The sequence below is a fragment of the Ptychodera flava genome, assembly GCF_041260155.1.
Source record: "Ptychodera flava strain L36383 chromosome 23 unlocalized genomic scaffold, AS_Pfla_20210202 Scaffold_23__1_contigs__length_28996876_pilon, whole genome shotgun sequence".
Taxonomy (NCBI): domain Eukaryota; kingdom Metazoa; phylum Hemichordata; class Enteropneusta; family Ptychoderidae; genus Ptychodera; species Ptychodera flava.
Window position 1 is genome coordinate 8,659,399 of NW_027248277.1, and position 11,703 is coordinate 8,671,101.

Sequence of the window (11,703 nt, forward strand, 5' to 3'; positions counted from 1 at the left end):
ATGGTCCCTAGGCTGAGCCTGCCTCGCTACTCGCTTCACAGAAGGTTGGGACCGCAATGCAAATCAACAGCATGAACACCAACACTGAACGTTGTGACTGCCATTAAAATGCACTTGTCTACAACACGGAACGTCGGGACCGCAATGCAAATCGACAGTAACTTAAAACGTAAATGGGACCGTGATTAAAATGCACTACAACCACAACACGGAAGGTTGGGGCAACATTGCAAATCAGCTGCATGAACAGCAACACTGAATGTTGAGACTACCATTAAAACGAACAACAACAACAACACGGAACGTAGAGATCGCGATACAAATCATGGAGGTAGAGTCCTCCATGATACAAATCGACAGCAACACGGAACGCGTCATTGGGACGGCAATTAAATTGAAGAACAACGGGGAATACCGGACCACGAGGACCGCGATGCAAATCGACCGCAACATGGAATGTTGAAGACCGTGATTAAAATGCACAACACAGAACATCTAGACCGCAATGTAAATCAACTGCAACACCGAACCTTGTTGCCTCGATTAAAATGCGTATGTCTGCTATGTATAGCAAAAGTTTCAATTCTCGCGAGCGAGCGTTCCTTTGCCCGCTGTACACTAGACAAAATGACGTCAAATTTATCGCGAGGGCTCGATTGCGTGTGTCTAAGTTTCAATTCTCGCGAGAGCCATTTATGCATGCTGTACACTAGACTAAATGACGTCAAATCTCTCGCGAGACTTGGCTCGATTGCAAATACGTACGACGGAAAGAACGACGGAAGTAGACACAGTTTTTGCAAATCGCCGAGAGAGAAGCACAGATTAAACAAAAGACTAAAAAACCACGTTTTTTCTTTATTTTACCAAAATTTTTAAACAAAAATCAGTTTCGCCGCTGTGGCAAATTAGGATCGATTTTTTTTTCGCCACTTCGGATTTCGATTCGCATTGGCGAATGCGGCAAATGGGCAGCGTGAACAGTGTTTTGTTAGCGGATACCTGGCAGAGATAAGGCGGCGTTGGACCGCTATTCGATGTAAATGAACACACCCGTGACGTCACAGACGGCCAACCATTATCCCCGCTATGGGCGTGACCTGAGTGTCGCAAAATGACCCCATGAAAGCCGCGCATAGAAATATAAAAAAAAATTAACACTTGCGGGTACTTTTAGGTTGCGATTCTGTTGCGAGTGTAATAGTATTGAACCCCTGGAAGATATTCAGTCACACGAACGGGACCATTTCACCAGACCTTTAATTGTTCCATAACAAATCTTTGGTCACACCCTGCTGTTTTGCACAGGTGGTTAAAGTGCGCCCTCTAACTTTCAACATTTCTTAACTTTTTTCTAAAATATCTCAATCATCAGAAATTTCTTGCGATGCGTAGTTTCTACAAGTCAAAGAAAACAATCTATAGTTGGAAATTTCTCAAGTTAGAAATTGATTATAAAGACAAAGCCATACCCAGACTTTTAAGCAGAAAGCATGTACTTATGTAGTGCAATAAATAAAAAGACAAACAAACAAATAAATTAATTATAATGTAAGGACTTTATATTTTTGTATGTAGGTATTGGATGGATGGATGGATGGATTTAATGCTTGATGTAGTTATAGTGTTCCACTCATCTACCAGTACGGCATGATGTGTGGAGGAGTCTCTCTTTACAGGAAGACATTGTCACTGAAACAAGTATTCTGTTTTACTTTTCCAGGAAAATGGAGAAGATGATTCTAAACCAGGTCTGTTTACATCAATCAAGAAGTTCATCTGGTCAACTCCAAAAACAGTGAGTACTCTTTCCAACTATGGATTTCCTTCTTCTCTTTAGTGCAGATATTGAGTGGATTTCTAATTTCACTGTGGACGGAAGGTGCAGTGTTGAATATCTGTTGGCCAAACAAATCAGGTATAGCTTACTTTGCTGACAGCTTGCTGGGTAAGAAGACTGCCCCACTTAGCTCTCAGAGTGGATGATAACACTCAATGGGTATTATGTGACAGAAGTTGATAAGTATTTAGCTTGACCCTGAACTTCATTTTGCATGTTTTTGAAGTCTGCTGTGTCAGTTGTGGGTAGTACTACATATCTGTGAGTTCACTGCTGTAACTTACACTGCACCATCAGCCCTAGTTGGGTTTAGAGTTGGTAGAGACCCATACATGGAGGAATCTTTCAGTCTGAATTTCACTGCTTTGAAACTTTACAAATTTAAGGGTTCACCGCTATCCTTATTGTATCAGTAGATTTGATAGAATCTTGTCACACTGCAAAGAAATTTTAGTAACTTTTATTAATTGTGTAACTTTGTATCAGAAAGTATGTCAGAATCTCATTGGTGGACTGTACAGCTCAAATTGAATTGACATAAGTATTTGTTTGTTCGACAACTGCAGGACGCACAGACGCCGGCAAGGAAGAGGCGGCGACGGGATGACTGTAACAACTCAGAGGATGATACGTTGATCTCGTCAACGCCTGTTCTGAATAACAACACCATCAAGAAAAGCAAAGTCCCCAATGGCAAAGCTGTTGTAACTCAATCAAAACCACAGGAAAATGGCAAGGCAGAGACAACTGCTGGAAACTGGTACTCCAGGTAAAAACATAGATTGTATTCGTGGTAATTTACTGTATACCTAGGGAGCATTGTAGGTTTCTTCATTTCTATTGGTCAATATCAGTAACAATAATAACAATTTCCGACTGACTTAGGAAAACTTATCTTTCATTTTCATTGGTCAATACTGTATGCACCAGACTATAGTTTACAAGATAAACGCCCCTGGGACCTAACAAGATTTGAACAAAATATGTCATTTTGTGTTTTTTAATCCTTCTTATTTAGTTCCACTATCAGAGATGTGGAGCGGTTGCAGTGAGCAGGTTGATTGAGGTGCCCGTCGTCCGTAGTCCTCTGTAAACTTTTTTCCCCTTCTCAGAAACTACTGATCAGAAATTTTTTATAAGTTACGTGAAAGCACTCAGGATGACTGTACTTTAGTTTGTCAATATGATGAGTATATTTGCATATGCAGTTATGTTTGGGCTGATTGTCATGCTATTGGTCAAACATTACTTAATTTGTATTTTGTTTATTTTCATGTTTAGCGCCCGCCAAAAGTGGAGTTATCGGAGGTGAAGAGTCAACCTGCACTAGTCCGCCCCGCACGACACTTCTCGGAACAATCTTCTCTCCTGTATTTCAGTTCTTTGGCCATAACGGTAATTTGCAGTCAATATATCTTTTGTTGCTGTTGTTACTCCGTAATTTGCATGAATTTGTAATTGGCTTATTCTTATCACATTATATATTAATATGCAAAATTAATAAATGATGGTCAAGTTGTTGTATGCAAACAATATCAGCTCAGGATAGCTGTTTCTGGTCACATGTGATCGAGAATGAATGTATGAAATTCTATTGGTTTTATTGTGTCACATGTGTGATATGGCAGCATCTGATTGGCTACCTCACCAATGATATTAACATATTCAGTAATTTCAGAAAACAAAGAAAACCTTGACAATGTGGCCCTACGGCTTGACCTGGATAACGTTGCCGTAGACACAGATGATGTGTTCCAGTCAGAAGATGCCATGGAACCAACGTCAGCTGTTGCCAATGGCAACCTGGGATCAGGAGATGCAACCATAGCAACAAATGCTGCACTAGCAACAGGCAGTACTATGTATCCACCAACACTAGGTACTGTTTATTCATACATACATGTTATCGTTGTAAATTCTAACAATTTTTTTGAGGAGAATGGAAATCTGTTAGATTGAGGTTTACTAAAATCATTTTCAGGATACCTAAGAAAAGCCATTTTTTTATCAAAAAACTATTAAAAAATGTTCAAGTAAAAGGTGTTCCTCAACCTCGACATGAATTTATAAAAGTTGTAAAGCTTTTTAATGGTAATTGGGAATAGCAATTTTTTTCAAAAAACGTAAAAAAATGTAGGAATGAAAATTGTATTTTTCAGTCACAAATGGCCATACAGAAAACCTGGATGGTGAGGATGAGCACAGCGCCCTCACTAGTCAGTATTCTGTAGAGGACACAGGAGTGTCGGTCAACTACAACTGCAACAGCAATGTGGCTCTACAAGCCGTTGAAAACGGTGGACTTGAACCAAGCACACTTCAAACGGATCAGGCAGTGGTTCCGGCCCCAGAGGGAGGGGAGGAGGTTACCCAGTGCAATGTGGAAGAAGAATGGGACAACTTTGATCTGTAAGTCACAACGTTTTTTCAATTTGAAAAATAAATGGACTTTTTTGTATTGATCAAGAATGTTCCTCTGTGAAAACTTCTGATGACATTATGTACATGCAGTGGTGCATAGGTCATAGGTCATGGTGCAAAGGTCATAACCAGCAAGTGTTACAAGGCATTACATGGTGGACCAACTCATCAAAATGTTTTTGAGAATGACTGTAAATAGTAAATTGTGAACGACTGCACCATGGTACCATGTTTTGTCAAGAACTGTGAAAGAAATGAACTGTCCCTTAATAAAAAATTTCTCTCTTTTCCTCTTAGGTATTATTTCATCACACATCCTCCACCGTTGCCAGAATCAGAACAGGATAGGGCCCCAGTCTTGCCATTGAAAACCAGAAGTTCACCAGAATATTCTTTAGTTTAGATTTAGTAAGTATGCCTGCATGTTTTTTCCTTGAAGCTTAAGGAGACTTGTGGTTGCAATTATTTCCAGTACTCAGCCAATCAGTTGGCTGAAAGAATGTTATTTTTGAATTATTTACATATAGAAAATCACCAACATAGCAGGCCTTCTTTCCAACTCCCTAAGTTGCTGTAAATAATGATGGTCTACCAATCAGATATAAGCTGAGTTGCTGTACAGTCACAAGATAGAGAAGGGGGGGGAATGTTGACATTTCATTTACGCCAACTACTTGACGTTTGCAAATACTTTGCATGAAATGTAGAATTAATGGTCAGAGTCTTATGTCAACTCAGAGGGCGCGTTTTCAAGAATCCATGATCGCGAGTTTCATCATTTCAACCTAGGGGGTGCATTTCCAGGAATTCATGATAGTCAGAGCTCGTAAAGTTAACTTCGAGGGTACGTTTCCAATCTGCAGAACAATACATAATTAGAAAAAGTGATAATGCACTATGTTTGTATTATGAATAATCTTTGTTACTGATTTTCTAGAGTCAAAATTTACTGTATCTAAATGTTTTTCTATTTTATTTTTGTTAGGATGAAACCCTTGTACACTGTAGTTTGAATGAGTTAGAAGATGCAAATTTAACATTCCCCGTTGTGTTCAAAGAGACAACTTATCAGGTGAGTAGAGAAATGACAAACAGGGTTTGAGCAAAAACAAACAGCATTGCTCTGAGTAGAGAAACAACAAACAGTAGTGCGAAGAGCAGAGAAATAATGGACGTTTTGTGTATGTGTGATTCATTTAGAGGACTGGTTGTGCATTGATTTCTAGGACCATTCGTTGTTTCCAGATTCATGAAGGCAAATCTTTTCTGCCATTGAAGTCATATTAACAAAGTGATTACGAGAGAGAGAGAGAGAGAGAGAGAGAGAGAGAGAGAGAGAGAGGTGGGAGAGAGAGAGAGAGAGAGAGAGAGAGAGAGGGTGGGGGAGCCTTTGCGGCCATGCAACTATATTTACTAACAAACCTGCAAACAGCCCTGTTGGATCACGTCTAACTAATAATACATATATTCTTGATATTGTTAGGTATTTGTCAGGACCAGGCCTTTCTTCAAAGAGTTTTTGGACAGAGTTTCCCAGCTGTATGAAGTGATCCTGTTCACGGCCTCCAAGAAGGTGTATGCCGACAAGCTCTTCAATCTGTTGGACCCACAGAAAAAATGGGTCAAGTGAGTCATGTTCACCCCTCAACAGCCTCACAGATGGTAGAGTCTGTTATAGTTAGCAAATCCAGTGATCTGACATCATGGAAATTAAACATGCTGATTTAATAGTAGAAATTCCGCAATTGATTCAAAATGTTCAGAAGTATGTCAAGTTAGCGTAGGTGGTACACTGGTATGCCGATGTCACCTGTTTGTTTCAATGAGGCCCCCCCCCCCCAAAGTTTTGCTTTTCATCTTTGTGTTGATGTAACCAAGCCTTGTCAGTCTCTTTTCAACATTTATTTTGGGGGGGGTTTTTAGATAGAGAGATAGACAGACAGACAGACATATTTTTACCCGTAGGATCACATGCATATACATATAACAAACAGTTCTGATCAGTGAAATTATGATGGTCGTCACGCCACTCGTGTATCAGAATTACTGCAACATGTAATTATTCCGATATGTTGTTTTGGGTCTGTAGTTAGATCTTGTGAGCTGAAAGAAAAATTAAAAAACCCTCGTTGCTGTATCATTTATACAAGAGAACAAGAGTGAAAACCAAACCTTTATTATTTTTAGCAAATGCTTTCACTTCCAGATTCGATTCATTACCTCAATATCATTGTATTTTGCAGATATCGACTGTTTCGTGAGCACTGTGTACATGTACAAGGGAATTACATCAAAGATTTGTCAATCCTTGGTAGAGATCTATCCAAAGTAATCATAGTGGATAACTCACCACAAGCGTTCTGCTATCAGGTAAATATCAAATGTCGTTTGATTTCCATATTTCTTGGCAAAAATTTCAAATTTATACAAATTTTTTGTAAAATATCAGGTTCATTTTGGACTGCAATGATGGACATTTACCTGATATCAATGTAATTCTCAAACTAACAAACCCAGTTCCCCTAAAATGGGTGAAAAATGATAATTTAGAAATACTGGTTGCATGTCGTTATGGTAGAATTAAGACGGGCCTATCGAACTCACCTGCAGATTATTTTCTGTTCTTTGTGAGATCATGCAAGTTTTATATGGTTGAACATACTTGTTTGGTTGCTGTCTGTGTGGAACGGGGAAATTTTTCATGATAGTTGTATGTGTAGTCCAGTTATACCCTTTCACCAACATGGTTTAGCCCAAACCCATTGTTATCAATGGTGATTTTGGATCTGTGCACTTGTAATCAGGGGTGAATAGGTTGAAAAAAATTAGTGACTTATGTTTATTCCTCAATGCAGTATATGATTCATTCTTAATAATTCCTTGTACTTTGTCACAAGATGATCTCCTCAAAAGCCACAATTTTACATGATTTCGTAAAATTTCATGCAGCAAAACAAAAACTTTGATATGTGTAAGTCTTTGGAATGGCAAGATGTGTGCTGTGACTCTTCCAATACTTTTCCGGAAATGATTGTGCATTTCCTAAATCAATACTACACATCCAAACAAGCGAGACTTCTTTTTAAGGAAGTAGAAATTCACGTAATGGTTAATGATGTACTTTTAGGTCAAAAATGCTTTTGAATATACTCAACTTGACGCAAAAGTCCTAAAAACCTTGCGTAGAGATCTCTCCTGAACGGAATGATAATATTGTTCTAAAGGCCAAAATATTGAACAGGGACTTTTCCACAATATGTTCTGCACCCAAAACTTCATTTTCTGGATATTTTCTTTCTGATAGCTCACCAACGGAATACCCATAGAGAGCTGGTTCATGGATAAGGGGGACACGGAGCTCATGAAATTAGTCCCTTTCCTGGAAGACATTGTCCGACGGGTAAGTCTAGAGATAGATACTGGCCGGACTTTTGAAGATACTTCTTGTAAGATCTGCGTTGTATGATTGTTGAGCGTGGAAAAACTATTGTTAATGAGTTTAAAATGGTACATTTACTGTCCTGATTTTCTTACATTATCTTGACACGGTTTGAATTTTGAAAAAAAACAAAACTTCAATATTTGGTTAATTTTTGCTCATGATTGCTGCACTTGAGTATAGCATGGGAAGCTATTTTGATTTGTAGGCGTCTGTTTGTTTGTCTGCATGTATGTATGACTATTGTATGGTCTCTACACACATATATATATATATATATAATATATATATATATATATATATATATATATATATATATATATATATATATATATATATATGTGTGTGTGTGTGTGTGTGTGTGTGTGTGTGTGTATGTATGTATGTATGTATGTACATATGTATGTACATACGTATGTTGGTATGTATGTATGTACATACATATGTATCTGTCCACAACAGAAACTGTAGCACAGCTGAGTGTTGTAATGTAGTATTTCATGTGAAGATGTGAAATTGGTTGCGGATGGGATTTCATTCACAAAGAGTATTTGTTCTCAAAAGTGTACAACTGAACTTAAAAAGTATGAGAGTAGTCAAAAATTGAACACCGCTGTAAAACACTTTGAGTCAGTTGTATGCTTTGTCAGTGAAATTGAATTTGACTTGAATTAGTGGACTCTTAACAAGATGCTCTGGCCGTAGTTCATGTACAGAGATTTATGAATTAGTTGCATCTTAAAGGTATACAGTCATCTGTAATCTAACTATGTCCATATGTGGTCAAAGGGGCATTCCTTGGTATTCAAAATGCCCATGCGAGGGCGCTGTTTTTAAAAAGCGGTCACCCGCTTAAAATCTGTGATTGGTTAGATTTTCTCTTTCAATGGTAACTGTAGCAAAATTGGAACAGGTGACAGTATACCTTTAAGTTAGCAAACCCTAGACTCCAGCTAAGTGAAAAAAAGGCATGCCAGCTAAAAAGACATGTTTTGCAGCAGGTAGTTTACCCACTTACATTTTATACACATTCCCAATAATGACGTTAAATATTTCTTTTTTCGTCTTTGCCAGAGAGAGGACGTGAGACCACAAATTCGTGAGCGGTTCCAGGAGAGGTATCGGATCCACGAACTGCTGCCGCCAGATTAAGCTGTAACCACGACAACCAAATAAGAATACACGGGAGATATATATTTTACTGTACTAGTGTGTAAGAGGAAGAGCCAAAGAGTTGGACATGGTCGGATGAAGATAATATAATCATGCAGAAATCATAAGTTGTGGAAAAGTTACAAAATTTTACTGAAATTTAGGTTTTTAATTTTCTGACATTCGCACAATCCGTGTTCAGGAGAAGAAGAAAACAAACTAATCCTGCCACATGTAAAAAATGGTTAATTTCTGATTCTTTTAAATAATAGCTAGAAACATTAGTTGTCTAATCACCCCTGTTTCAATGTAAAATGGTATAATCTGCAGTGTTTAAAAGCAATGTTGGATGAAACTATTGGGTGGAAAGGGTTCAGGTAGTATTATTTTAAGTCTGTTTCTCATGTGTCACACAGTTGCTGCAAATTTTTTGAGCCCCTGCGTGGTGTACCCACACCCCCTTCCCTTATGAAATGGTTCAGTCTGCTCGTATGAAAGGCTGACAAATTAGATCTTTATGTAAATTAATGTGGATTTTGAACAACATTTTGGGATCAAAATGCTTCTTAATGTGGTCAAATATCTTTGCACTTCTAACTTTTCAATTACTTGATCAGAAGACCTTTCTTTCTCAAAAGCTTTTAACAAAATTCTTTCGTTTTAATTTTGCACAGTTTTAACCTACATTTTCAGGTGATTTTAATCCTGAATGGAGCCACTTGATTGTGCTCACAAGTTTAGTGTACATGAACAATATGAATTATTAATTAATTAATATTCTAAGCCCTTACTCCAAGCACGTCAATGCCAAGAATTAAATTTTGGCAAACAATAAACAGTGTACATTTTCACCAACAACACTGATAATTATTAGCAACATATGGAAGGAAAAGGCAAATTTTAAAGAAGCAATTTGAAGCCTTTTCAAAAATAGTACATGTATACCCGTCACAGCTATTCAAAAATAGTTTGCCTATACTTCTCTTGTAGACACAGCAAGAGTGTTTTAGTGAAGGCCAAATGAAATGATTATCCTGTTATAGTTTGGAAAATATAACCAAACAACAAGAATGACCTTTTTAAGCCATTATCTTTATCAACACTCCTACTGAAATCAGTATTTCTCTGCTGGAATTATCTCAAATGTAAAAAAAAATTTCCCTAAAGAAGTCCCAGACAATTTAAAAAGTGATTATAACTTTGAAAATTTTTTCATGTATGAGTGACATTTCTTAAAATTTATTTATTATTCAGGAAAGGATTTTGGACCTATTGTGTGTTTGTCTACCCACGTGTAATTTTCAAGATCACATCGTAATCAATTGAATTCTTACCATGTATAACATGGGTATACGAAGTAAGAAAATATATTACTTGATTTTAACCTCTGATTTCTGACTTAAAATACAGCTTAAACAATGAACTCATGTTAAAATATACCCCCAAATTTTCAATCGGTATTGCACAAACACAATGCGGAAGGAATGCACCATTTTAGACTGTAGGGGTGTATGGGCTATATTTAGGTTACCACTGGTGTATCCGCTAACCAACAGCATTTCTCAACTCAAATTTCTTGAAATCTTCTGTCAACCCAAATCAGTCTAATCTAATATGTAAACTTTACTTGCATGACAGAAAATGCACTTGATTCAGTTGTGTATCAAATCGATATTAACATGTTCACCCCTAATTCCCCGTAAACAAGTCCACAATCACCATTGATAACAATGGGTTTGGGCCAAACCATGGTGGTCATAGGGAGGGCATTCATTGATCCCATTTATTTTCATCACCTACCTTGCTTACGTTTGAAGAAAAGTCTGAAGTTTTGTATCTTGGCCTTTACTTACAACTCACCGATGTGAAGTTGCATGCTGTCACCCCTGTTTTCTTCTTTAATGGTCCAACTTTTTCATAAAAAACAATAACCATTGACAACTTTAACCCTTTGAGCGCCAAAGTCTATTTTGTCCCCTTTATAAAATATAGCCCAGTCAATTTTTCTCAGATTTTTGCCAAAATTTTGAGAAAAAACTGTAGCAAATGAAATGTGATGTCCATTTGGTCCAAAATTATCAACAAATTACAGAAAAATTCATAAAAATTGGTAAAATTTTGCACTAAAATTTTGGCGGGAGAAAAATTACAGCACTCAAAGGGTTAACAGCTCAAACAAGGTCAGCTCCTTGCTCATTTCAGTTTCAGTTTCAACAAAAACCACTTTGCAACCCTTTGCCCCTTCAGTATCTCAAATATTCCAACGGCAGCTTTGATCACTATTTTGGACATGATACCTATTACAGCATTTGCTGACACCTGTGAGAATTCTGACAATTTTAATCGTAAAGCGTCTTTATTGCTGCTGCAGTAGAAGCCCCTTAGTGTGTCATTTCTGTTATGATCACAAAATATTTTCTGAAATCTTGTTCACGTGATTTCCGAGAGCTGTGAAAAACAAATTCCAGACAAATACATACATATTCAGGAGAAAACTGTGACTTCATTCAAATTCAAAGCTATGACAAAGTTGGACATTGAAGCCAGGAAAGAGGGACGTGACAGTATTAATCCTAAACTCTATTTATCACATTCTATATTTTCTTTGCAATCATTTTCATCCTTTGAGGAAAATTCTGTCCATTCTCAATCACATCTGTTGGTCATTTTATCCCGTTCACCCCCCCAATCCCTGTAAACAAGTCCACACTCACCATTGATAACAATGGGTTTGGACCGAACCATGGCGGTGAAAGGGTTAAAATGCCTTTTTTGCGTGATGAACAAACTGAAATTTTTTTCTGTGGAAAACACATTTTATCAACCATAAACAGTCATATGTTACATTATA

At 37.5% G+C, this 11,703-nt stretch overlaps 1 pseudogene; it reads left to right on the forward strand.

Annotated features, from left to right (window-relative positions):
* The window catches only part of LOC139124178 (CTD small phosphatase-like protein 2), a 49,406-nt pseudogene extending 37,703 nt beyond the window's left edge, over positions 1 to 11,703 (forward strand).